Source organism: Manis pentadactyla, chromosome 8, assembly GCF_030020395.1.
Source record: "Manis pentadactyla isolate mManPen7 chromosome 8, mManPen7.hap1, whole genome shotgun sequence".
Lineage (NCBI taxonomy): Eukaryota > Metazoa > Chordata > Mammalia > Pholidota > Manidae > Manis > Manis pentadactyla.
Window position 1 is genome coordinate 2794720 of NC_080026.1, and position 27886 is coordinate 2822605.

Consider the following 27886-nt stretch of genomic DNA (forward strand, 5'->3'; position numbering starts at 1 on the left):
CAATTCTCAAGGAAATTATTCAGGGAAAGAATTCATGGATCTTTCTTTCATGGACCCGTATGAGGCACCTGTCTTACACCAGGGCCAAAGAAAGGTTTTTCACGGAGTATTAACACTCATCCAGAGTTAGCAGAGCAAAAGACAGGGACTGTAGGCACTTCAAATGCAGATACCCCAACATCTGGACCCTTCAAATGGCAAAGCTTTGCTCAGACCTGGGAGAGCCTCTTAGTGGGACTATGGGGCTTTATTCTCTTCTTTGCTTCAGCACAAACTGTGCTGAAAGTATGAAGACTTTATATCTTTGCAGAGAATTACCCTGAAAAGAAAGCCAATTGCTAATGCTTGCAGTGGCCATAAAGAGAAAGGGGTGATCCTTAGCCAGAAAATAGCTTTATAAATTACTTTGGTTCTATATTTATAAAACAATTCAGAGCCTACAGGGTTCAACTACATTTTCCAGTCATATTTACTGCATCTAAGGTTGGAATTGCATGCGACACTATATGCAAATTTAGGGAATTCAGAATATTGTAGAACATTTCCTGTAAATGACAAGGGTCTGCTCTAGCTCAGATCATTATGGCTGAAGTATAAAGAAAATCACATGCCGAAGCCCATCCTCAAGCAGTACACATTTGTTCTGATTTATTATTCCCTGTTAATCTCACAGTCTCAGTGATGGTTTGAGGCTCATGAAGAAGAAGACAGAGAAACTCAGCCAGGCTCACAAGCTCTGGCCTTTTGCTCTTCTTCACACCTGCCTCTTGAATGAAGCCAAAAATAATTTTCTGAAAATAAATGGAGATTCATTCAAATGAGTTATTGAACAAAAAATCACATATCAAAACATCCATCTTCAATGTGTCATGTCAATTCTGTCGTTCTCTCAAGGTTGGGTATTTAATAAAACTAATTACTTGGCAGATGACATGGGAAGAGTCTGTGCACAACCCTTTATAGCTGAAGGTCTTTTTCTACTGTGCATGGAGGGGACTGCAAACACCCAGCCCCCGGGTGTGAAGCCAGTCCAAGGGGACCTGGGGTTGTAACAGCTGGGGTCCCTGAGAGTCAGACAGGTCGTGGTGAAGTTAACCTGCAAAACTCAGCACAGAAGAGATGTGCAGGACAAGGGTGAGGAGGGAAGAAGTCGGAGCTGACCGATCGGCGGTGGGAGAGCTCTGGCTGTGCCTGTGGGTGTGGGGCGCACAGGGAATCACCATTCCGTGAGGTTGGCTCGCAGGCGTTCAGGGGCTGAGAGCTGGTCTAGGACTTGCTGTATCCATGTGGGAGTGAGGTTTAGTGATTTTAGTACAATACCATCTCACTCTCAGAGTTCCCAGTCCAAGCTGAGAAAAGTGGTTTTTGGAGAACTTGGAACCCTGGGTTCCACCGAGGCCTTGCCCAGATACGAGCTGTTTATAGAATTCTGCCCTCCCTCCCGGGGGCACAGACTGCTCTCCATGGCACTGCGTCCCTTGCAGCATGGTATGGATGTGACCAGATTGTCCCCATAGAAACCTGAGTATGAACTATGAGTGCTGATTCCAGGCGTGGCCCGTGAGAAGCCTCCCGCAGGTGCGCCTCCACGCGCTTCTATCTTCCAGTGGCAGGATGCCGACACTGATGGTGCCCAGGAGAAGGTAGAGGCATGCACCAGAGGGACCCTGGCCTCCAGACCACTGAGGGGAGAAGGCACCTGCCGCACAGGAAAACCCTTCCGGACCATCACCCGGGGAGGAAACAGACCTGGGCTGCATTTGAGCGATGACACGTTGGCCGGCATCCTACTTCGCTGGCGATGCTCGGATGGTCCCGGGGGGTGCCCTGCTCTGTGCCCAGACGTGCTGTCTCTGTGGATGCCCTGGACTCTTTTGCTGCCCAGCTTCTGGTTGACTGGCCAACAGGATGTGTCAACAGCCAATGAGAGCAGGGAGGGCCCGGTGGGAGCAGGAAGGAGAGGAGAGGCGCGTCCTCATTCACTCCGCTGGTCCTCCTCAGGCAGCTGCTCTAATGAGACTCCAACCATCACCAAACGCTGGGAGCACAGATCCTGCCCTTCCGCCTTCAGACCAACAGTGCCAATGAATTTCCTGTCACTCCTACTCAGCTGATTGCTGTTTATTTGTTCCCTTAGCCCTACCTACGCCTTTCTAAATGGGTCTTTCCTTAAAAATCCATTGGATTAAACCATGTCAATCACGCCGTCTTGCTCCTGAGACTGGGGATGCAAACGCTAACTGCCTCGCTCGGGAGCCACACGCTTGCTGGGCCGCCTCCCTCGGTCCTCCATCGCTTGTACTGCTGGTTTCCAGAGAACTACAGAACGAGAACACTCTCTAGGCTATTCCCCTGCTCACCCCACAGAATGTGGGAATAAAGGCCCAGAGAAAGAAAGAGACGTCCCCAAAGCAGTCAGCACCTTAGGCATAGGACCAGGGTTCTTTCTGGGAAGGGCGAGCATGAAAGAGAATGTTCTGGTAAAGGGGGAGCAGGAGCAGAAACGTCCTTGTTGCTTTCCCACAGACGCTTCCTGTCGGGCCGCCAGAGCAGGGCCACCAGGGAACGGCTCCTGCCATCTGCTCTCAGCAAGTCAGAATTCGGTAGGAGCGCCGGCCAGCAGCGCCCAGGGAGCCCCATCACGGATGCAGGCACCTGAGCTTCCTGTTGTGAATCCACAGGGGCTCCTCAAGCCCCCAGCCCCTGCACTGCTCTCTGGTGGAAAATGTGCCTGAAATCTGCCCGTGGGCTTGGCCGGATCCCCCCACCGCCGAGAGAATCCCCCGTGCACACCACGGCGCCAGAGACATCGCAGCCCTCCCACCAACACACCGCGCAGATGGAATCTCCTGTGGGGAACTGTGACGGTGGACCCAAGGCTATCTTGGCTAGCTGGGGAAGAGGGGCCAGGGACGGGGGTTCCCAGCCCGCTTAGATAGCTGCAGACAGATAGGAAAGCTTAGACTAGGGGTGAAACCCCACCTTCTAGTTCTCGAAAGGCTGAGGTTGCTTTTTCCCCCGACCTTCCTCATCACCAGCTTTATATTTCCTTGGCTCTGCGGCAAGGGAGGGGTGAACGTGGCCCATTAGAGACACTTGGCACAGGGAGCCTCCAGCCCCTTTCCTCCTAAATACCTCATTTTTCTAATCCTGTTTCCCTGACATCTTCCAAAGAGCACCCAAAAGTGGCTCGTGGAGAAGGCACAGGGGCTCTGAGGGCAGGGCTGGTGATCAGTGGGGCTTTGAATCTGCAGCCCCCACGCTAGGGCCTGGCAGGCAGCAGGTGTTCGTAGAATGTTTATGCTCTTTCTTAATGGTACCTGGTGAATGTGCGTGAGGATGCTCAGAACACCAGGAGGCAGGAGTTAATTTTAGGACATATTTTCCTCAGATGAAAAATTTTAAGTTCACCCATCTTGAAGACGACATTTAAAAAATTTTTTAAGGGGAAGAAAGACCAAATACCCTTTTACAGGAGATTTAATGCTGTAATAAAATATACATTCCATTGCATTTATAGGGATCACAACTGCAGTCATTTTTGTGTTGAGCCAAATTGCGAGAAATTATATTACACTGAATATGCCAATTAGCTAGCCACTGGGTCAGTCATCAGCTATTTCTTTATTCACAATTTATAATGTTGAGGTCCCCAGATACTATGAATTCCCTGCATCTTTATTACATTTGTCAGATGACTAGGTTCAGAGTGCCCCTCACTCCCGGCCACCCACCTTCCCCAGCACTCATCAGATTTTTTGTTTCTGAATCTTCACTAGGCTGAATCATCTAAGCTTTGACAAACCCCAGCAACTCAAAAAAATAACTCACTTTCCCTGACCTCTCAGCTCCTTCCAAGCTTCAATCTAAACACAGAATCAAGCAGTGGCCCCCACCTCTATTCGCCCCATCTTCTGCTTAAGTTCATTGGCCACCTTCCCTTCTCTCTGCGATAGCCCCTAGAAAGAGCTCCCGTCCAGTCTAATCTCAACAGTCAGGTAAGACTTCTCTGGCTTATTTGATAATAAATGTCCTGCTTTTCTACATAGAAGTTAAGGGGAGAGAGTTTTCTTTTTCTTCCTGTTTAGAAAGAACAATAAAATTTAAAAATTTGGAACTGAAATATAATTGAAAGATCTGAAAACCCAGCCTCATATTAGATAAGGAAGCCTAGATCCAGAGAGGTTAAGTGATTTACCCAAAGTCATACAGCGAGTTATTACAAATTTAAGATTAGACCAAGGTATCATAATTTCCAATCGAGTCCTCATTCCACCCTTTCAAAAGTCCATTTATCTAACTTTATTTTTCAGTAACTACCATAAGTTAAAAATGGTCCAGTAACTGGAGATATGCAGCAGGAGATCTCATACAGGATCCTGTCCTTGAATTGCACGGGTACGGTCACCCACACGAAATGAGGTGGAAAAGTAGGTTGCTTTGCTTTACAAATAATTTATACTAATGTCAGAAGTAAAATTCGCAGGAGGTATACAGAGCTTTGTAGCTTTCAGAGCTGGTGTGAACCTTCCAGCCCCACGGTGTCCTCTGCACGGGAAACCTGTTCCTCTACAAGCCTGTCTTGATGCCACCCTCTTGTCACTCATGCTCACCTACAACTTGAAGCAGTTATGCTACAGTCCTGACGCTGCATGGAAAGAGCTGCAAGTGTAGCCCCAGAAGTCCTGAGGTGATGCTGGACCCATTCATTTCTCCCTTCAGTGAATTTGCAGTACGTCATACCTTCCCGATGCTACGCCTTCTCACACTTGCCGCCTTAAACAGTAGCACTCAACCCTCCGTCCGCGTGTGCATGCCGGGCTTCACCCACACGCTGGCTCATCAGTCGGGCTGGGTGGTGCCTGGGAATCGCCATTTCTCACAAGTTCCCTAATGACGCTGCTGCTGGTCTGGGGCCCACATTTTGAAAACCCCTGGGAAAGATTTCTTGTCCTGTCTTCACCCTGGACTCAGGCACTGCTAACTGAAGCCTGGGGCCTCCTGCTCCCCTGAACTCAGCACAGGTGGGTCCTCGGGGAGGCCCCCGACTTCCTCCAGCACCTCGCAGGGGTCCTTCCTCAGTTTCCCGGTGATGCACTCACCGCTGCACCACAGCAGCCCCAGTCTGCCCCGTCCCTGGGGGTAGGCCGCAGGCAGACTGTGCTGGAGCCGCATCTGGGCTGGCACAGCTCCTGGCACAGGGCAGGTCTGATTTGTGCAGAGAAGACATGTGCCAGCGTGAAGAGGAACCGATTCAGTGATTGGTTGTTGAGGCCTGAAGCTGTGTGAGGATCTCGGTCCAGAATCCGTCTGCTGAATGTCAGGAATGGTCTAGCCGGAGGGTGAGGTCAAGCTGGCGACGGATGGTAAAGTGGTTACCAAAGACGCTCGCCGGCTCTGTCCCTCTGGGTGTGACGCGACCCCACCCCAGTGGACGGTCTGCTTCCATCCTCTGGGTCTGGGCTGGCCCTGTGACTGGCTTGGTCGGTGAAACATGGCAGAAGGGACCCTGAGCCGGCTCTGGCCTCGTCTCCACCAGACACCGGGAAGAAATCAACCCACCCAGAGACTCCCAAGTGGTCATGAGGCCCCGGCAGGAGCGCAGACTCCAGGCTGAGTGGGCAGCCTTCTTTCACTTTGTAGACCAGAGCAGACACCAACTTTATGCAGACATGATTTACTCCCACTGACGCCACACATACCCAGCTCAGGCCAGTGTATCAACAGACTTCTGAGAAACAACAAACAGGTGTTGTTTTACACCGCTGGATGTGGGGTGGTTTGTTATAGAGCAAAAGATACCAAAAACATACAGGAGGTGAAATTTGGATTAGTGCCCCACAAGCTATAATATCAATATCATCCTCTATAGATTAATACTATACCATTATATAATCACATCTTTTTGGAGTAGAATTGGATTTGCAAGCAATAAATGCAGTCAAAAAAGATAACTCTATTTTTCCCCAGTGGTCAGCCATTCAAAAATAGTTAATAAGATATTCCATTTATAAGTGACAAAGCATTGTAGTGCCTAAGAGTATGGATTTAGGAATGAATAATATTAATATCAGCCATAGTAATAATTATCAGTTCCTCAACCTTTACCATGTACCACCCATTCGGTAGGTATTGAACAATAATTTTCTTACTTAATCCTCAAAAATGCCATTACAAAAGAATTGTCACTCCCAATTTAAGGCAGAGAAATCTGAGACCATTTATTAAGTAAACTAAAATGCCAATTCCAAATATCCAAAGGGAAGTTTTTCATCATCTGTAACTGTATGCACGGAACTTGTCCACAGGACAAGGCATACAGGCAAGTCCATTCTCTGCGCCCACTGTTACATTTTTAAATATCAGCAATCCCCACACCATTGCCAACAGCAATAAAAAATATCGATGTGTTTTTAGTGGCAAGAATTTGTGGACAAGTTCCTGAGTCAAATAAGGGAAAACTGGATTAGAAAATGTTAAACACATTTCTTTACTTAGGAACTCTCAGAGGCCTTTTAGAGCTAATGAGCTACGTGAGTACTATGTGACCTTGCTCGAAATGATTTGACCTTGAAATCCTCTCAGACCATCAATTAACATCACATACAATATTCCACAAAATGCAGTTTGGGAAAATGCTGTTATAAACAGAGGAATGAGCTGGTCGATTGATCGATTTTTTACCGAAGCAACTATCCTGGGGGGAAAAAATATGTCAATGTGTAGACACAGCCCCATTTAACATTAAGTTATTTAATTTTGCATTCCGTTTTTGTTGGCATGTATTGTGTTGTTTTATTTGAAAAAATTTAACCTGTGCAGGTATAAATATTTTAAAAATCATTTTCAGTACGGAGGAGTGGGAAAGACAAAAGCACATTCCAAACGCAAGGGGTGTTCTTGGGGGGCTTCGCAGGCCAGGACTTGGTTTTCCCTGTTGCCTCTGCCCCTGGGACTTCCAGAGGAGCTGTCAGTGGTGTGAATGAGGATACGGCGCGCAAACCTTTTCCTGCCTATTGATGGAATCTCTTTGTAGCTCAGACCCCATTCCAGAATCACCATAAAATGTCCCTGTTGTGGTGTAATTGGGAACATGGGGCCGAGCGGTCAGATAGAAGAGAGAAACTATCCTCTTCTGGTAACTGAAGTAAGTGGCTACTCACAGAACACATTGGAAAAACCTTTCAGAATCAACTAAACAAACAAAAACAAATAGTTCTGGAACTGAATTTTAAATAGTTGTTTTAGTGAGGAATAAAAATAACCTTGAGACTGTGACAAAGGTTTGGGCTGAAACTACGGGTGCTAAAATCCCAGTGTAACAAACAATGCAAAAGAGGAAAGGAATTGGACAGTAAGGTCATAAATGTTATAACTGTCCCCTGAGACTTTTCTTTAAGTAAAGAAGAAATAGTGTTAATACCAGAACCCAATCTATATTATTTTGAGTATATGCTTATATGTGTTTGAGAAATTATCAATTATATAAATTATTCATTCCATATTATTAGCTAATTACCCTCAGCTGAGTCTTTTTATCAAAATTGCAAAGTCCTCAATTTGTCTTTCTAGGATGTTCATGGCCAGGGAAGATCTTTTCTGAAAACCGCAGTGAAGGTTCTGTGCTCAGTATGGTCCTGTTTTCATAATGTACTTTAAAACAGTTTATTTTCACCTGCGTGTACTTGGCATTACAATGGCTCCCTTTGGGGCAATTGGGTTTGTGGAATATTCAAAATGCTCTGTTGCTAAAGGGTTTTAAAGGCAATAGCTAAGACTCTTGTCAGAACGCAAATAGATGGTATCCCGATTACTTGGCTAGCATATTCTATCCCCAGAACAATGTTCAGGATACAGACAATCTGTCCGAAGCCACTATATGAAGAACAAAGAGGCAGAAACAAAGGCTATTCTGACACACACGTAAAAAGGAAATAATGTCAGAATAAATAAAAGACTTAATTGAACACATCTATTTACAACACCATGTTTATTGTTGAAGACACCAAACTGTAATCTCCGTATTTCCCAGTGTCTGCATGGAAAGTCTGTCAAGAATGAGGGATTTAGGAGTAGTACCTGTCGTGTGCAGAGTGTGGGCATTACTGTCCAGTGGACTCATGTTTATAACTCGGTTCTGCCAGTCTGCACAGAAAACGATTGGGACAAAGTCAGCAGCCCCCATCCACATCAGCATTTCAAGCACATCTCACTCCAATGGTTACTGTGGTGAGACCCATGGACCACTGCTAGCAATTCAAATGACTTCGCTTAAACAGTATTTCAGCATGCAAATTTTATGAAACATACTTAAATATTCCCACTGCCAACAAAACATTAATTTTTATTATTTAAACTGCTTTTTTATATTTTAGCTAGCATTCTCTAACAGCACAAGATAAGGTAAGCTTTTCAGGACATTATGTACTTTAAAAAAATTTTTTTATTAAGGTATTGATATACACTCTTATGAAGGTTTCACATGAAAAAACAGTGTGGTTACTACATGTACCCATATTATCAAGTCCCCACCCATATCCCAGTGTAGTCACTGTCCATCAGTGTAGTGAGATGCCACAGATTCACTGTTTGCCTTCTCTGTGCTACACTGTCTTCCCCCTGACCCCCCACACCATGTGCACTAAACATAATACCCCTCAATCCCCATCTCCCTCCCTCCCCACCTGCCCTCCCACACCCCTCCCCTTTGGTAACTGCTAGTCCCTTCTTGGGGTCTGTGAGTCTGCTGCTGTTTTGTTCCTTCAGTTTTGCTTTGTTGTTATACTCCACAAATGAAGGAAATCATTTGGTATTTGTCTTTCTCCACCTGGCTTATTTCACTGAGCATAACTTTCTCCAGCTCCATTCAATGTTGTTGCAAATGGTAGGATTTGTTTCTTTCTTATGGCTGAATAGTATTCCATTGTGAATATGTACCACATCTTCTTTATCCATTCATCTACTGATGGACACTAAGGTTGCTTCCATTTCTTGGCTATTGTAAATAGTGCTTCTGTAAACATAGGGGTGCATCTGTCTTTTTGAATCTCAGAAGTTGTATTCTTTGGATAAATTCCAAGGAGTGAGATTCCCGGGTCAAATGGTATTTCTATTTTTAGTTTTTTGAGGAACCTCCATACTGCTTTCCACAATGGTTGAACTAGCTTACATTCCCACCAGCAGTGCAGGAGGGTTCCCCTTTCTCTGCATCCTCGCCAGCATTTGTTGTTCTTAGTCTTTTCGATTCTGGCCATCCTTACTGGTGTGAGGTGATATCTCATTGTGGTTTTAATTTGCATTTCCCTGATGATTAGTGATGTGGAGCATCTTTTCATGCGTCTGTTGGCCATCTGAATTTCTTCTTTGGAGAATTGTCTCTTCATATCCTCTGCCCATTTTTTAATCAGGTTATTTGCTTTTTGGGTGTTGAGGCATATAAGTTCTATATATATTTTGGATGTTAACCCCTTGTTGGATATGTCATTTACAAATATATTCGCCCATACTGTAGGATGCCTTTTTGTTTTGTTGATGATGTCCTTCGCCATACAGAAACTTTTTAGTTTGATGTAGTCCCATGAGTTCATTTTTACTTTTGTTTCCCTTGCTTGAGGAGATGCCTTCAGGAAGAAGTTGCTCATGCTTATATTTAGGAGACTTTTGCCTATGTTGTCTTCTAAGAGTTTTATGGCTTCATGACTTACATTACGGTCTTTGATCCATTTTTAGTTTTCTTTTGTGTATGGGGTTAAACAATAATCCAGTTTCATTCTCTTGCATGTAGCTGTCCAGTTTTGCTAACATCAGCTTTTGAAGAGGCTGTCATTTCCCCCATTGTATGTCCATGGCTCCTTTATCATATATGAATTGGCCATATATGGTTGGGTTTATATCTGGACTCTCTAGTCTGTTCCATTGGTCTATGGGTCTGTTCTTGTGCCAGTACCAAACCGTCTTGATTACTGTGGCTTTGTAGAAGAACTTGAAGTTGGGGAGCATAATCCGCCCAGCTTTACTTTTTCTTCTCAGGATTTCTTTGGCTACTTGGGTCTTTTGTGGTTCCAAATGAATTTTAGAATTATTTGCTCTAGTTCATTAAAGAATGCTATTGGTATTTTGATAGGAATTGCATTGAATCTATAGATTGCACTAGGCAAGATGGCCATTTTGACAATATTAATTCTTCCTAGCCAAGAGCATGGGATGAGTTTCTATTTGTTAGTGTCCTCTTTAATTTCTCTTAAGAGTGTCTTGTAATTTTCAGGGTATAGGTCTTTCACTTCCTTGGTTAGATTTATTCCTAGGTATTTTATTCTTTTTAACGCAACTGTGAATGGAATTGTTTTCATGATTTCTCTTTCTGCTAGTTCAATGAACTAAGAATGCAACAGATTTCTGCGTATTAATTTTGTATCCCGCAACTTTGCTGAATTCAGATATTAGATCTAGTAGTTTTGAAGTGGATTCTTTAGGGTTTTTTATGTACAATATCATGTCATCTGCAAACATCTTCTTCCTTGCCAATCTGGACGCCTTTCATTTCTTTGTGTTGTCTGATTGCCGTGGTTAGGACCTCCAGTACTATGTTGAATAGAAATGGGGAGAGTGGGTATCCCTGTCTTGTTACCTATCTTAAAGGAAAAGCTTTCAGCTTCTTGCTGTTAAGTATAATGTTGGCTGTCGGTTGATCATATATGGCCTTTATTATGTTGAGGTACTTGCCCTCTATACCCATTTTCTTGAAAGTTTTTATCATGAATGGGTGTTGAATTTTGTCAAATGCTTTTTCAGCATCTATGGAAATGATCATGTGTGGTTTTTGTCTTTCTTTTTGTTGATGTGGTGGATGATGTTGATGGATTTTCGAATGTTGTACCATCCTTACATCCCTGGAATAAATCCTACTTGATCATTATGGATGATCTTTTTGATGTATTTTTTAATTCAGCTTGCTAATATTTTATTGAGTATTTTTGCATCTTTGTTCATCAGAGATATTGGTCTATAATTTTCTTTTTTTGTGGTGTCTTTGCCTGGTTTTGTTATTAGAGTGCTGCTGGCCTCATAGAATGAGTTTGGAAGTATTCCCTCTTCTTCTACTCTTTGGAAAACTTTAAGGAGGATGGGTATTAAGTCTTCACTAAATGTTTGATAAAATTCAGCAGTGAAGCCATCTGGTCCAGGTGTTTTGTTCTTAGGTAGGTTTTTGATTACCAGTTCAATTTCATTCCTGGTAGTTGGTCTGTTCAGATTTTCTGTTTCTTTCTGGGTCAGCCTTGGGAAGTTGTATTTTTCTAGAAAGTTGTCCATTTCTTCTAGGTTATCCAGTTTTTTAGCATATAATTTTTCATAGTATTCTCTCATAATTTTGTATTTCTGTGGTGTCCATAGTAATTTTTCCATTCTCATTTCTGATTCTGTTTATGTGAGTAGACTCTTTTCTTCTTGATAAGTCTGGCTAGGAGTTTATCTATTTTGTTTATTTTCTCAAAGAACCAGCTCTTGCTTTCATTGATTCTATTGTTTTATTCTTCTCAATTTATTTATTTCTGCTCTAATCTTTATTATGTCCCTCCTTTGACTGACTTTGGGCCTCATTTATTCTTCTTTTTCTAGTTTTGTTAATTGTGAGTTTAGAGTGTTCATATGGGATTGTTCTTCTTTCCTGAGATAGGCCTGTATTGCAATAGCTTTCCTCTTAGCATGGCCTTTGCTGCATCCCATAGATTTTGTGGTGTTCAGTTATTATTGTCATTTGTCTCCATATATTGCTTGATCTCTGTTTTTATTTGGTCATTGATCCATTGGTTATTTAGGAGCATGTTGTGAAGCTTCCACGTGTTTGTGGGATTTTTCATTTTCTTTGCATAATTTATTTCTAGTTTCATACCTTTGTGGTCTGAGAAACTGGTTGGTACTATTTCAATCTTTTTTAATTTATGGAGGCTCTTTTTGTGGCCTAGTATATGATCTATTCTTGAAAATGTTCCATGTGCACTTGAGAAGGACGTGTATTCTGCTTTTGCGTGTAGAGTTCTGTAGATGTCTGTTAGGTCCATCTGTTCTAATGTGTTGTTCAGTGCCTCTGTCTCCTTACTTATTTTCTGTCTGGTTGATCTGTCCTTCAGAGTTAGTGGAGTGCTGAAGTCTCCTAGAATGAATACCTTGCATTCTATTTCCCCTTTTAATTCTGTTAGTATTTGTTTCACATAGGTAGGTGCTCCTATGTTGGGCACATAGATATTTATAATGGTTATATCTTCTTGTTGGATTGACCCCTTAATCATTATGTAATGTCCTTCTTTGTCTCTTGTGACTTTCTTTGTTTTGAAGTCTATTTTGTCTGATACAAGTACTGCAACTCCTGCTTTTTACCTCCTTATAAGTTGCATGAAATATCTTTTCCATCCCTTCACTTTTAGTCTGTGTATGTCTTTGGATTTAAAGTGAGCTTTTGTAGGCAGCATATAGATGGATCTTGTTTTTTTATCCATTCAGTGACTCTATGTCTTTTGATTGGTGCATTCAGTCCATTTACATTTAGGGTGATTATCGATAGGTATGTACTCACTGCCATTGCAGGTTTTAGATTCGTGGTTACCATAGGTTCAAGGTTAACTTCCTTCCTATCTAAGAATCTAACTTAGCTCACTTAATATGCTGTTACAAACATAATCTGAAGGTTCTTTTTTTTCTCCTTTTTCTTCCTCCTCCATTCTTTATATATTAGGTATCATATTCTGTACTCTTTGTCTATCCCTTGATTGACTTTGGGGATAGTTGATTTAAGTTTGCATTTGCTTAGTAATTAACTGTTGTACTTCCTTGACTGTGGTTTTATTACCTCTGGTGACAGCTATTAAACCTTAGGAACACTTCCATCTACAGCAGTCCCTCCAAAATAGACTGCAGAGATGGTTTGTGGGAGGTAAATTCTCAGCTTTTGCTTATCTGGAAGTTGTTTAATCCCTCTTTCAAATTTAAATGATAATCTTGCCAGATAAAGTAATCTTGTTTCCAGGCCCTTCTGCTTCATTGCATTAAATACATCATGCCACTCCCTTCTGGCCTGTAAGGTTTCTGCTGAGAAGTCTGATGATAGCCTGATGGGCTTTCCTTTGTACGCGATCTTATTTTTCTCTTTGGCTGCTTTTAACAGTCTGTCCTTATTCTTGATTTTTGCCATTTTAATTACTATATGTCTTGGTCTTGTCTTCCTTGGGTCCCTTGTGTTGGGAGATATGTGAACCTCCATGGCCTGAGAGAATATCTCCTTCCCCAGATTGGGGAAGTTTTCAGCAATTACCTCCTCAAAGACACTTTCTATCCCTTTTTCTCTCTCTTCTTCTTCTGGTATCCCAATAATGCAAATATTGTTCTGTTTGGATTAGTCACACAGTTCTCTCAATATTATTTCATTCTTAGAGATCCTTTTTTCTCTCTGTGCCTCAGCCTCTTTGTATTCCTCTTCTCTAGTTTCTATTTCATTTATCATCTCTTGCACCATATCTAATCTGCTTTTAATACCCTCCTTTGTGCTCTTTAATTATTGGATTTCCAACCAGAATTCATTCCTGAGTTGTTGAATATTTTTCTATACCTCCATGAGCATGTTAATGATTTTTATTTTGAAATCCCTTTCAGGAAGATTCATGAGGTCGATTTCATTTGAATCTTTCTCAGGAGTTGTATTCATAATTTTACTCTGAACCAGGTTTATTTTGCTTTTCATATTTGTATAAGGCACCCTCTAGTGCCCAGAAGCTCTACTCTCTGGAGCTGCTCAGCCCCTGAAGCAATGTTGGTGGTCACGGGGGAGTAGTATTGGTGCCTGGGGGGAGGAAAGAGCTGTTTCCTGCTTCCCGGCTGCTATGCCTGTCTCCACTGCCTGAACCAGTGGGCCGAGCACACAGGTATAAGCCTCTGTGCTTTGCATTTGTAGTTGCTGTAAATGGGGCCTCCCTCTGGCTGGCCTAACACCAGGGTAGGGTTTGCTGGTTTGCGAGCCAGGTGGGGCTGGCCGGGAGAAAGGCGCAGTAGGCTGCATATCACAGAGGGGGTCCTTTGAGCTGTGTAGCCAGCCAGGGAGCTGGAGCACCTGAAGATCGTGAAAGTTCCCAACCTGCTGGGCAGAGTGCACCCGGACAATTTTGTCTACCTGTCCTTTCTCCTGAGCAGTAAGCTCTGTGCAATCCTTGTCCCTTTAGCAGCCCTCTTGCTGTTAGGAAGTCTCCCAGGCTGCTCTCCTTCCTTTTTTCCTAGAGCAGCCAGATATGGATCCCTGCTTTCCATGGGCGGCTGGAATCTCAGTCTCTCCAGATATTCTGACCGTTTTAGCTTTCCAACCCCCTAATCACAAGAGTACCTTGAAAGCACCATGAAATGTAGGTTTGTGCTCCCAGAGCAGATCTCCAGAGTTAGGTATTCAGCAGTCCCAGGCCTCCACTCCCTCCCCGCTCCATTTCACTTCCTCCTGCTTGTAAGCTGGGGTGGGGGAAGGGCTTGGGTCCCACTGGGCCATGGCTTTGATACGTTACTCTACTCCATGAGGTTTATTCTTTCCTCCAGGTGTATGCAGTTTGGTGCAGCCCTCTTTTCTGTTGCTCTTTCAGGATTAGTCATATTAATTATATTTTTGTATTACATGCAGTTTTAGGAGGAAGCCTCCCTCGCACCTCTCATGCTGCCATCTTTAATCCTTTCCCAGTACATTATGTATTTTGTAGTGGGGAGAATAATATGTATTTAAATACATGTAGATGGGAACTAACACTTTAAATTCTTTTTAATTGAGGTATAATTTACCTAAGATGAAATTCACCTTTGAAGATGCACAATTGGACAAGTTCTGTCAAGTTACTGTAGCTGTGGAACCTCCAATAGGACATAGCTACAGAGTCATCCCATCAACCCAGAAAGTCCCTCATGCCCATTCTTCCCCATTCTGGCAGCCACTGCTGTGTTTTCTGACCCTCAGCTTCACCTTTCCTGGAGCATTGTTTGCATGGAATCCCTCCATTTGTAATACTGGATTTGGGTTCTTTCACTTAATGTAAAACTTCTGAAATTCATCCATATTGGTGGAAGTATAATTAGTTGATCCTTTTGAAATGTTGAAGAGTTTCCGTTGTATGGATGTACCACAATTGTTTTATCCACTCACTAACTACTAGACATTTGGGTTATATATTCAGTTTAGAGCTGTTACTAATGAAGCTATGAATATTTGTGTCTGGGTCTGTATGCAGACATATGTTTTGTTGTTCATGGATGAATGCCTAGGATTTGGATGGCTGGAGCATGGTGAGTGTGTGTGTCTTTGGAAGAAATTTGCTCCATGTTTTGCCAAGTGGGAGTTTCACTTGTCCCAAATCCTCTGGAGCACTGTGCATTTTGTTTCAGCATTTTAGGAAGTGTTTAGTGACATCTCATCTAGTTTCAATGCGCATTTTTCTGACTAATAATAAGCATCTTTTCATATGCTTATTGGCCCTGAATATATACTATTTGGTGAAGTATCATTTTATATCTTTTGACTTTTTTTTTAATTGAGCTGTTTGTCCTATTACTGATCTGTAAAACTTCCTTATGTATTCTGGCTAAAAGTACTTCAAAAACCTGTATGTTTGGCAAATATTTTCTCTCATGTGTAGCTTGTATGTCTGTCTTCTTAACAGTGCTCTTAAAGAATAGAAATGTTTAGTACATTGACAATGTAAATGTATCATTTTCTTTTATGATAAAAGATTTTTGTGCCCTTACTAGAAATCTTTGCCTAATCCATGACCACAAAGATTTTCTTCTTTTTTTCATCTAAAAGTCTTATAGTTAAAGGGTTTGCATTTATGTCTATGATCCATTTCATTTTAGTTTTTGTGTATGGTGTGAGGTTAAGAGTTGAAATGTATGTATTTATTTGTTTTTAATATGGATATTCAATTGTCCCTGCATCATATGTTGAAAATACCGTTGTCGATGTTATTGCTTCCCACACTAAAATGCCTTGGCACTTGGCTGGAGATCAGTTGACCATACATCTATGGGTCTATTTCTGGACTCTGGTTTCTTTCCATTACTTCAAGTGTCTGTCCTTAAAAACAGCAGCATACTTTCCTGATGACTGTAAATTAGAATGAACCTTTAAACCAGTGATACAAACTTGTTCTCCAACCTTGTTCTTCTGTCTCTCATTTTTTATAGTAAAAGTCCTTTACATTTCTATATAAATGTTAGAAGTATCTTAATCAATTTCTGCTAATATCCTGCTGGGATTTTGATTGGGATTATGTTAAGTCTACAGGTCAATTATATCTTAATAGCTTTGAGTCCTCTGATTCATGACTATAGAATGTACTTTCATTTGTTTAAATCATCTAAGATTTTTCTTAGTAATGTTTTATAGTTTTCAGTGTATTGTTCTTTCACCTTATTTGTTATATTCATCTCTAAGTACCTCCATTTTTATTGCTATTGTGAATTATATTACTGTTTTTATTTCTATTTCTAATTGTTCACTGTACATATGTAGAATTTTAATTTACTTTTGTATACTAGCCTTTTTTCCAACAACTTTGTTAAGGTAACTATTCCTAGTAGTAGGCATTCCTAGTAGAACAGGATTTTCCATGTAGAATAAAAATAAAGGCAATTTTACTTCTTGCTTTCCAAACTGTATGCCTGTTATTATTATTATCATCATCATATTATTGTGTTGTTGTTATTCACCTTATTGCACTCACTTAGAGACTCCAGGCAAGTGACTTTGAAATATATTTATGGTCTTGATATTAGATTCTTTCACACACACAATCATGTCTTAAATTCATAACACTACACAAATAGATGTGTGTCTTTGTACAAATGAAGAAATTGAAGTTCACGGACTTTAGTATGCGGACAAGACTTAGTATTAATTCACATTTCATTTTACCAAAAGCTATCTATTCCCATTAAAACCATATTCAAAACAAACCCACCATGTCCCGTGATGTGGTTATCCCTAGTGGTCTATGAGGTGTCCTTTCTCCCCTCTAACAAGAAAAAGTGTCCTCTCATCTCTGCAACAGTCACTATTTCCTTTCTCCTCACCTTCCTCTCCTTCCTGCAGACACATCACAGAGCACCTCCTGCTGCCACACAGTGAGTCAGGCTCTGGGAATTGATAAAAATGAATGCTGGCTGCTCTCAGGCTGCCCAACAGCTAGTTTGGAGACAGTGCATTGTTGGACTGACCCCAGAGGTGTGCACGAAAGGCAATGAGTACAAAGGAACATGTGCCTATAATCACATGTACCCAGAAAGTACCTACTAAACAAAGGGCAAAGTGCAGAAAAGCAGAGAAGTCTCATTTTGTGGTGTGCTCCAAGAAAGGGCAAGGAGCTAAGGAGAGAGTGATGACAGGTTTGTTTGGAGGGTGCATTAGTCGTGATTCAGATGGAAAAATGCAAGGGACTCGAGGTGTTTCAAACAAAAAGAATTAAATACAGAGAATTAGTTAAGGCCAGGAGCAGAGCCTTGGAAGGCAATGCCCTGTGGCAGTGTCCCCCCTCTAAGGCCGCCTAGTGTCTGCCTCCTTTTCCCAGTCGCCAAGCACACAGGCAGTCAAAGACAGGTTTTTAAATTAGGGTGGAAAGAACTGGAATGTAAGATTCGTATCATTAGACAGATAGATAAATATCGATATATAAAATAAATCAAAATAATGCTTCCAAGACAAATACAATGATATTTCAATTAGAACTTCAATAATATGTGGAGAGATTGAATAAAAGTACTTGAAAGATTGTATGAAACTATAAAGTATTGAGAACAGATGAGGACATTTTGAAATTTCTCTTGAATTCTGAATTGCTGGTACAGTAAATCAGAACTACAGAGCAGTGGAATTATGTGGCTGAGGTTTGGCCTAGGAACACACAAACAGGTCTGTGGGATGCAAGCAAGAACACGGTAACAGACCACCTGTACATAAGAATGTGATAAATGGAGACGATGGCATTTTAATTCAGTGGTAAAAGGATGGATTGTTTAGCAAAATGGTACTTGCACAGGTGGCTATCCATCTGGAAGAATATAAAACTGGACTTCCTTTTCACATCATGTCAAAAATAAATTCTGGATGGATTAAAGATTTAAATGTAAAAAATACCAGGAAACCTGGGCGAGTGTGCAAGCATTCTCAAGGCAAAGTAGAGGAACCTACTTTGAATTTATTAAAAAAAAAAAAAGTTAAATGATGTAGGTAAGAGATAAACCAAGTCAAAGCACAAAAGGAAACAAAAATACTCGGGAAAGTATTTGCAATGAAGGGAACAAATAGATAGCCATTGTTAATAAATACAAAGGTCTTTTATAAATTAACAAGATAAGAACAGATAATACAAGTGAAAAAAATGGGCAAAGGGTTAGAAGAGGCAATTAACGCAGGAGCAAAACCAAATGCAGATACATGAAAAGATGCTCAATTACAATAATTAGGAGTAAAGTGTAAATTAAAGTAACAATGATTATTTCTTTACATTTATCAATCTAGTAATTTTTCTTTTTAAAAGGAATGATTATAGTTACTGAAGGCAGAGGTGTGAAGCATAGGGCATTCTTGCATTGCTAGAGAAATGTTACCACCTTTAAAACCAGTTTGTCAGACTCTGAGAATCAAAACCACATACTCCCTTTGACCCAGAAAATACAGCTCTGGGAATGTGTCCTATAGAAATAAAAACTACCATTCACAAAGGGACAGTCCATCAATCATCAATAGAGAGTGTTTGAACAAAATACTGTATACCTATAGCATGAATATTAAAAAACCATCAAAAAGCATGAATTGTAATCATAACAGCTGACTTGAGGACTTCTACAAGAGTAAAGACTGTGTAAGATGTCACTTTTGTGGAAGAAACAATGATATTGAGAGAAAAAAATATCCTATATATATATATATATCTATAAAAGATCATATGAGTGCACAGAAAGTATGGAAGAATATATACATTTGATTATACTTGGGCTATAAATTTGGTTTACTGATAAGGAAAATCTTTTGGTGGAGACAGGAAGAGAAGAATGCATAGGCAAATATAAAGTGTGAGGAAAACAAATAAAGCTATGCAGGTCCCATCTCTATATATGTTATGATGATGGTACCATAGTTGCATGAACTTGTGTGTGCACATATATGTTTGCATATAAAGAAAAACAAAAGTGTTGAATAAATAGCACACTTGGGGCCTTTCTTCCCTGCTGAGAACAGTGGGTTTAACAGGCCTGCTGGTTACCCTGTCTTGTGGCTGGTCCCACAGTGTCTTTTTGCTGCACATGTGCAAGAGTTTGAGCCAGAGAGGTGGCTCTTTCAATTCACAAGCCGCTTTCTAAACAAGCTATGGGATTAATTAGGTTGTGTGACACTGTTTATTTTTAGCATTTATTTCAGTTTGTGGTTTACCTAAGTGATTACTTTAAGGCTTAGTCCATTACTTTTCTCCTTCCCTTGGGGGTTTTCCTGGTGTAGGAATCATTTGCATCCATTTCAGAAACACCAAGAGAGTAGAAGTCAGTTCACCTGCCTAGGCCTTAATTTTTTCATCTGTGATGAGGATGAGGACACCTTCTTTGTCCCTGTCCCGAAGGCATAGGGTGTAAATGAATAAGACAATTAGCGGGATATTAGCTCCCCGTAAAGCTGTACCATATACATACAGATTCTTTTTGTTCACAAGTTCACAACTCTGATTTTTTTGTACCTTTCACTTTTGAAAGAGTTGTGGAGGAAATTGCACCGTATCTGCTATAATTAAGCAAAGGGCAAAACACTGGAAAATTAAAAGAAATCAAAGTAAATTCACTTGTTTATAGATAGATAATCAACTATTCTGCAACAAGGCTTTTGGGACTTGGGAGATCAAGTTAAGTCCCAAGCATAATTTTAGTAGTCTGCCCAAAAGAAGAGAAAAAGAAACACTCGCGTTTTCTCCTCTGTATCTTCCCCATCCGAGGTGTAGTTCCAGACCCCCGTTTTCTGTTCCAAAGTCGCTGCCGACAGTCCCCTCTTCCATCCTTCCTGGATGCAGCCTGTTCTCGGGGCTTTCGCCAAAACAATCCTTTTAAAAACTCCAAACCATCTTTGTAAAACACCAGCCTAGCCCACCAAGGCCCCTTCAGCCCCGTAACTAGTTCTCTGCCTTCCAGACAGGCCTTGACAGGGCGTGAGTCTGTCCTCCTTCCTGACCGGACCCTCCCTCCCCGTTTCCCGACCTCGGGCCCAGGGCCCGCTGGCCACCCTCCCGGCCACTGCTCATGGGCCCCCTAGAGAGAGGGGCGGGGGTGGCCTGCCCCTGGCCGCCCCATCTGACCCCCCGCCCATCCCCACGCGCGTCACTCATCAGCGGGAGGGAATGGGGCTGCGGCCACCCTGGCCCACGGCCCTGGCGCAGAGGGAGGCTGGCCTGGCGCAGCCCCGGGCCACGTGCACATGGAAGCGCACTGAGCGCCTGACCCTAGGCAGTGTGGCGAGCGGGGGGAAGAGGCGCAGGGCCCCAAACGGAGGACAAGGAGGCCCGGGCTGCCAAGGAGGGCTGGAGGCGGGGGAGCCTCAGGGTCACCGCGCGGCCCAGCTTTTAGCTTGCTGAGGTTCACTTCTCTTTTTTATAACATTGATCTTCAACTTATTTTTGCCTCAGAACAAGGGCCACCCCCACCCATCCCCTTTGTCTCCTGGAAGCTCCTGGGACCCGCGGCGTGTCTCAGCTGCTCCATGAGCCTTACCAGCGAGCCAAGCAAACGTGAGCCCCAAAGCCATCATCTCAGGTCCGACACCCACCACGTCCAGGCGCCCGTGGCCGTGCCTGTGGGGCTGGGAGCTGCAGGCCGGCTGTGCCTCCCCCAGGGCTGTGCGGGCAGAGCTTCCGGCTCCCGCTCTCCGAGTGGCGCCGTGGCTTGCGGGGTCTGGAGAGTTCCATGCTGTAGTCACAGTGACAGTCCGACTTGGGCCAATTCCAAACTATCGATGTGTTTGGTTTTTTTTAATGGTTCTCAAAGTTCCTGATGACTGACCAACACAAGCCAGGAGAGGCGCTCCACCCAGCAGCAAGGGGCTCCCGAGGCACACACAGCAGGCTCCCCGTTGGCTTGGCTGGGGACTGTGGGACTAAACCAGCAACTAAGCTAAGACGAGCCCAAACCACCCCGAATCTGCGGGAAGCCGGAGAGAGGCGCACCCCGGGGGGGAGAGGCGCACCCGGGGGAGAAAGGCGTACCCCAGGGGGAGAGAGGTGCACCCTGGGGGGAGAGAGGTGCACCCCAGGGGGAGAGAGGTGCACCCTGGGGGGAGAGAGGTGCACCCCAGGGGGAGAGGTGCATCCCGGGAGGAGAGAGGCGCACCCTGGGGGGAGAGAGGTGCACCCCGGGGGGAGAGAGGTGCACCCCAGGGGGAGAGGTGCATCCCGGGAGGAGAGAGGCGCACCCCGGGGAGAGAGGCGCACCCCAGGGGGAGAGGTGCACCCCGGGGGAAGAGCCGCTGTGGTCTCCAAGCCCAAGTGCGGGCAGGTGAACTGAGTCCCAGTGATGCCCCAGGCATCCACGAGGCCCCTGGCCCTCCGTCCTCCTCCGCGGCCACCAGCGAGGGGGTCACCGCCGGGCCCGCTGCGACGGGCATGTTCACACCTCGCCCACTGCGGTCCTCGCGCGGCCTGGAGGGTAGGAACCGTGCCGGGCCCTGCAGGCGGTGGGCTGCGGCTCAGGGCGGCCGGGGGCGGCGGCGCCCCTGCTCCCAGGCGCCTCGGGGGGCCTCGGGGCATCCGGCTGCCTGTGTGCGCCTCCCGGGCGTGTTACGATCTGCGCGCCCTGTGCAGTTGAACTCTCGAATTCGGCGCAGCTGACTGCTGTCCATCACAGTGGTCTGCATTTTCTGCTGAGATGATTTCAGTTGACGCTTTCCATAGACCACCACGGCAGCAGCCACCTGACACCACCCATCACGCCACTTCCCTCCTGAGAAGACAGGAGGGCGGGTGAGACAGGCGACAATCGTTGTTCTGTTTATCGCTGAAATTGTAACATTATGTTCTTATAATGCCCGCCCGTTATTAAGCCTGTACAAGCTACTCTAGATACTTACCGTCCCTTCATCCGCAGGAGAACCTTAAAAGGAATAAAGTCTGGTCACCACCGCACAGCTGAGAGAGAGACGCTTAGACGGGACACGGGACCCGCGCACATTGTCACAGCGGGGCAGGGACGCCGCCGGACCGGGCTCCCTGCCTCTCCACCGCCCCGCGCTGACTCCCCGTCTCTGCCGCCTCGCTCTGCCCAGCGCCCCCGCCCGAGGCTGCCTTCCACCCGCCCGACAGGACCAGGCTGTGCCGGCACTGTGGGCAGAGCCGCTCCTTGCATGCAAATTCCGCTGCTTTCAGTACTTCAAATCCCACATCCAAATGCATGCTGAGCACGACAGGCAACTCCGCCCAGTGGCCTCAGGAACAAGGCTGTCCGGTAAATGCTGATTAGACAGGTCAGGGGGTTACGACAGGGCGTGACCCGCTGGACCCTGTGCCACACACTTAATCATAATTAGAGCTTATCTAAAATCCCTCCATTCATCTGTACTAACATACAGGATTTTAATCACAAATTCGCAGCTCCATCTCATTATGAAAGGAAAAAATCCCTGGCAATGCTGTTAATTGACCTTAATCTAATGTGATACGTAATACACTCAGCCAGATCCTCAGGCACTCTAGAAATAGAATAGTAAAACACCTCTTAAATCTAAGTCATATTTGAAATAGCAGATTAGATGATTCCCAGCGTCCTCAAACAAACCATTGCCTGCTGAAATTTATCTTGCGCTTTCCAAACAAGGCAGAGACTCCAGCCGACATGCTGAATGCTTTATGAGTTCATCCACCTTGAAAGTCACTCCAGTGTCTTCCTAATAAACAAAGTGGCTGATGTCTGCAAGGGGCTGAGTGGTCTGGCACAGGGCTTGGAGGTCAGGCTGACCTGGAAGGACCAGGTCATGTGTTTCTGAGTCACACACACTGGGGCTTATTGCCAGTGTGACATTCATCAGCTCTGTGACCTTGGGGAAGTGACTTAGCATTGCTGAGACAGCGACTCCTCATTTGTAAAGATAATTCTATGTGCCCTGCAGGCTTGTGATGTTTAAGGATAATGTATAGAAATGGCCAGGCTCATAGCAAGCCTAAAATATAATAATATATAAAATAATAATAATATTGCTATTATTACTATTAAAGGGGATTGAGGATGTTAGAGGAACCTCCTCGCAGCTACGGCAAATGACTGGAAGTGGATGACATGGCCATGTGAAACCTGTGATTCTTCCTTCTTTGTTTTTAACTAACATTTCATTGATAATACAGATAATGCAGACAAACATACAGGTATGAGAAATGTGACAAAAACATCTTAATTCCCATCACCTGGTTCTTCCCAGCAGCAAGGCACTGAACACCACATCACACCACCACAGCCAGGGTATTGGCGTTGCTCAGACCCAGCGCCGCCACCGCGTGATCTCTGTATTGCTCGCTGATAACCACATCCTCACTCTCCCCGGGGCCCTTAATCCCTGGCAAACGCTAATCTGTTCTCAACTTCTATCATTTTGTCATCCAAAATTTTGTGTCAATGGAAGATACAGCATGTCAGCTTTGGGTCTGGCTGTGCTCACTCGTCGCCATTCCGAGATGCATCCCGGCGGCTGTGTGCATCATCGTTCATCCCTGCGCACGGCTGAGCCGTGTTCCTCGGTGCGGATGGACCACTATCTGTGTGACCACTGACTTGTTAAAGGGCAGCTGAGTTGTTCCAGATTTGGGCTCTTTTAAGTAAAGTTACTGTGAACATTTGTGTATAGGTTTTTGTGGAAACAGTTTACTGCCTCTTGGGTAAATGACCCAGAGAGCAGGGCTGGACCACATGGCAGCTACATGTCTAACTGTGTAAGAAACAGCCAAACTTTTCCAGAGCGGCCGTGCCATTTCTATTCCCATCCACATCATATGTTAAGTCAGCTAGACTTCTGCATCCTCTCTAGTGCTTAGTATTGTCACTAATTTTTACTTGAGCCATTCTGGGTAATGCTCTCATTTGGGTTTTGTTTACATTTTCTCCTAATGGCTGAAGAGGTTGAATACTTTTTCGCTTGTTTCCCAGCTGTGTATCTTCTTGGGTGAGCTTTCTGTTCATGTCTTTTGCCCACTGTCTGATTGGATCGATTGTATTTTCACTGTTTTGTTTGAGACTTATATTCTGTATTCCATATAAGTCCTTTGTCAGATGCATCCTGTGCACATATTTCCCTCCAGGCTGTGACTGGCTTTTTATCCACCACCAGGGTCTTTCACAGAGCCAAAGATTCTAACTTGATGTTTCCAACTTACCCATTTTCCTCCTATGGGCTGTGCGCTTGGTGTTGAGTCTAAGAACTCTTTCCTTGAGCCTAGATACTGAAAATGTTCACCTATGTTTTGTCTAAAATTTACTTAGTATTACATTTAAGTCCATGATCCACTTTTAGCTAATTTTTTTTGGGTAAAACGTGATATTTAAGTTAAGGTTCACTTTCCATCTATAGATGTCCAATTGTTTCAGCATCATTTGTTGAAAAGATTGTCCTTCCTCCATTGAGTTGCTTTTGACTGAATGTCAAAAATCAGGTGGGTGTATTTTTGTGGGCCTATTTCTGGTTCTTCATCCTATTCATTGGCCTGTGTCTGTCTCTCCACCAGGCCCCGCTTCAACCGTTATGGCTGCATGGGAGGCATTAATACTGGGTTCTGTGATTCCTTTCACTTTATTATTCTTTCACTTTTTTTTTAGGGTTTCTACCTTTCCATACAAATTTTAGGATAAGCTTATCTATGTGAACAAAGCAAAATGCAACAAAAATTCCTGGAACTTTGAAAGGAATTGATTTAAAAAAACAGATCAATTTAGAGGGATTTGACACCTTTACCACATTGAGTCTCCCTGACCATGAATATGTATGTCTCTCCATTTACTTAGGTCTTTTTAAAAATGTTTTAATAGCATTTTGTCATTTTTCAGTACCCTGACTACATACATGTTTCGCTGAGTGCATACTCCGCACTTTGTTCTCTCTGGCGTCCCTGTAAATGGTTTTGTGTTTTACATGTTTTTTTCCCCATTGCCATTGTTAGTACATAGAAGTAAATCGTTATTTTGTGTTGATCATTTATCCTGTGACCTTGCTGAACTCATTTATTAGTTTACTAGGAGCTTTTTGTAGATTTTTGGGGATTTTCTACTTAGACAATCACATCATCTGCAAAGAGGGTGATTTACTGAGAAAAAACATGTTTTCTACCCCTTTCTTACTCTCAGGTCTGCCTTTGCACACGCCAGGCTCCAGTCCGTGCTTCCTTCCCGAGGCTCACGTGTGGGCAGCACGTGGGAAACGCCTGCAGCTTTCAGAACTCAGTGCCCTCAAACCCTGTAAGGAGTGACCCAGATTTATTTTTCCACTAATGTGTATTACATCACGCAGGAAATTTCCTTCTCAAGTAGGCAGAGTTAGCTGCAGTTTGATATTTAAAAGAGTATTAGAAAGCATCCTGACATTTTTAAAAAGTGGAAATACAAAAGAGGTCCATCCTATGTATTTACTATGAATGTCAAAGGACAAAAAGCATCTAAGAAGCTCTTCACACAGTATAAATTGTCTGACAGCTGTTAGCAACCACAGCCAGCCTACACTGTTTCCAGCCATGACTTCGCAAATCCACGAGCCCCTACATTTTCTACTGCAGGACATGGGAAATTGGGAAACTTTCCTGCATGACTGGAGATGCCAGGATCTGTGAGACTCTCTTAATGATAACCAGACAAAAGTATTTTTAATATGCAAGACTCTCCATGGAGGCCTTGTTATCTTCGAGTTTACATGCAGACCTGGCAGTGTTTCAGAAAGCGGTAGACCAACGTAACAACAGCAAAATCCTGTATTGGATCTAATGACCATAATTTATCCCACTCCTTAGAAGCCTTGTAAGTAAACATTAAACTGGACTAAGACTCTTTAAAGCCTACGGAATATTTTAGCAGAGGTAGATTTATTTCAAGGACCCCTTTGTCATCTGATCATTTGTTTCACAGGTTTTCAAACACCAGTTTTGGAAAGACTCCTGGACCCCTTCTTCCCACTGCTTCCAGCAGATTCTGATTTGTGAGGCACTGAATGTTGCCAGGGGATATTCACTTTAAACTCATTCCCTGGCAGCCCAGCCTCACAGGTACACCTGCGAATGACGGACCAAGCCAACTTCAGGTTCCCAAGGTAAGAATCTTACAAGTTAGGTCTTAGGGGTGGCGATGAAATTCGGGGCACCTGGAGATCTGGGGATGAGCAGGAGAAGGACGCTGGGGTCTTTGCCTCAAAACAGGATATGGACGGGACCAAAACTTCTTCTCCTGCTCCGCGGAAGCATAATGTTCAGTGCTGTCTCAGGGTCTCAGACCCTGTCTGTGCAGTGACTTCTCCCTCCCTGGCTTCCATTTCCAAAACTGCCTCTAAAGATAGAGGTGTAAAATGAAGGGTTTGAGACCGGACCCTCTGCTGGAATTAATTTTTCTTGAGCAAATATTCCACATAATAAATAAATCACAAATAATTTATTAAGCTCAAAAGGAAAATAACTTAAAAAGATGAAGACAGAAAGTTGAATTTATTATTTTAACTACCAAAAAAAACACCTCATTTCTTTTTTGTGAACACCGTATTTTCTGTGCAAGAAAAAGACATATCACATATGCATGAAAATCAATGCATCTATATTGTATCCAAACAGTGCCGATGAAACTAACAAATGCATAATCAGTCTAGCCTGTTCCTTTGAAAATAAATTGATTTTTCAGCACTTTTCCCCAAACTCCAGTTGCTTTGAAAATAAAATCATTTGCTTTCTTTCTGACACCAGTGCATTTTAAATGTGAGCATTTTTTCATGTAACGATTGTTTTTGAGGCTTTTTTCCCACTGATTAGACATATCTAATTATCCAAATAGCTATTTAGATACAATGCATTTTTGCTAATGTCTTTAAAATGCAGCTTGGGGAGACGCAGCTTTCTGACCTTTAAATGACAGCCACCTTCCCGTGCTCAGTCCTGAAAGAAATAAGGCCCCACACACAATCTTGACACCAATTCTTACAGATTGTTAGTGAAATCTACCTGCTGTCATTTTTTAATTGCCAAACAAGGCAACTCTATGGCCATAAAAGGTGATTGAAAGTGTTTGTACAAGATGTGAAAATGGCTGTTTTCCACTTACAATAGATAGGAACCCAGATTTATCACTGAAGCTTATTTTCTGTTGACATCTTCATGAAAGTAAAGGCAGTTTGGGAGACGTGGCCCCGCTCTGTTCAGCCTTGAACAGTACGGAGACCACACTGCAGCCTGCCACCGACATGCTCCCCACTTTGAATAGCAGCCTAAATGGAATTATAGTAATTTTTCTAAGGTCATGTATTGTGACTTTGGTGTGAAGGTGTGAATCAGTTGGCTATTAAGGTACATTAAATTCACTAATTATTTTCATTTGTATATTCATGTTTGCCAAAATCAATATTTTCCTAGGCATTTGAACTGTGCACATTTTCTTCTTCCCTCCCATGTAATTACTTGATTCCAGGCCACCAGCCTTCCATGCTTCCTTGAAAAAGTCAAACTGCCTCCTGCCATAGGGTTTTGCATACATTGTTCTGACTCAGAATGCCAGCCCACATTTGCACACTCCTTTTACTTTGCTTGTTTTATTCAGTGTATGGATTTAAGCTCAAATCTCCCTGCTGTCCATCACCACATTGTCCACAGCACTGACACATCTCCATGAATGTGCT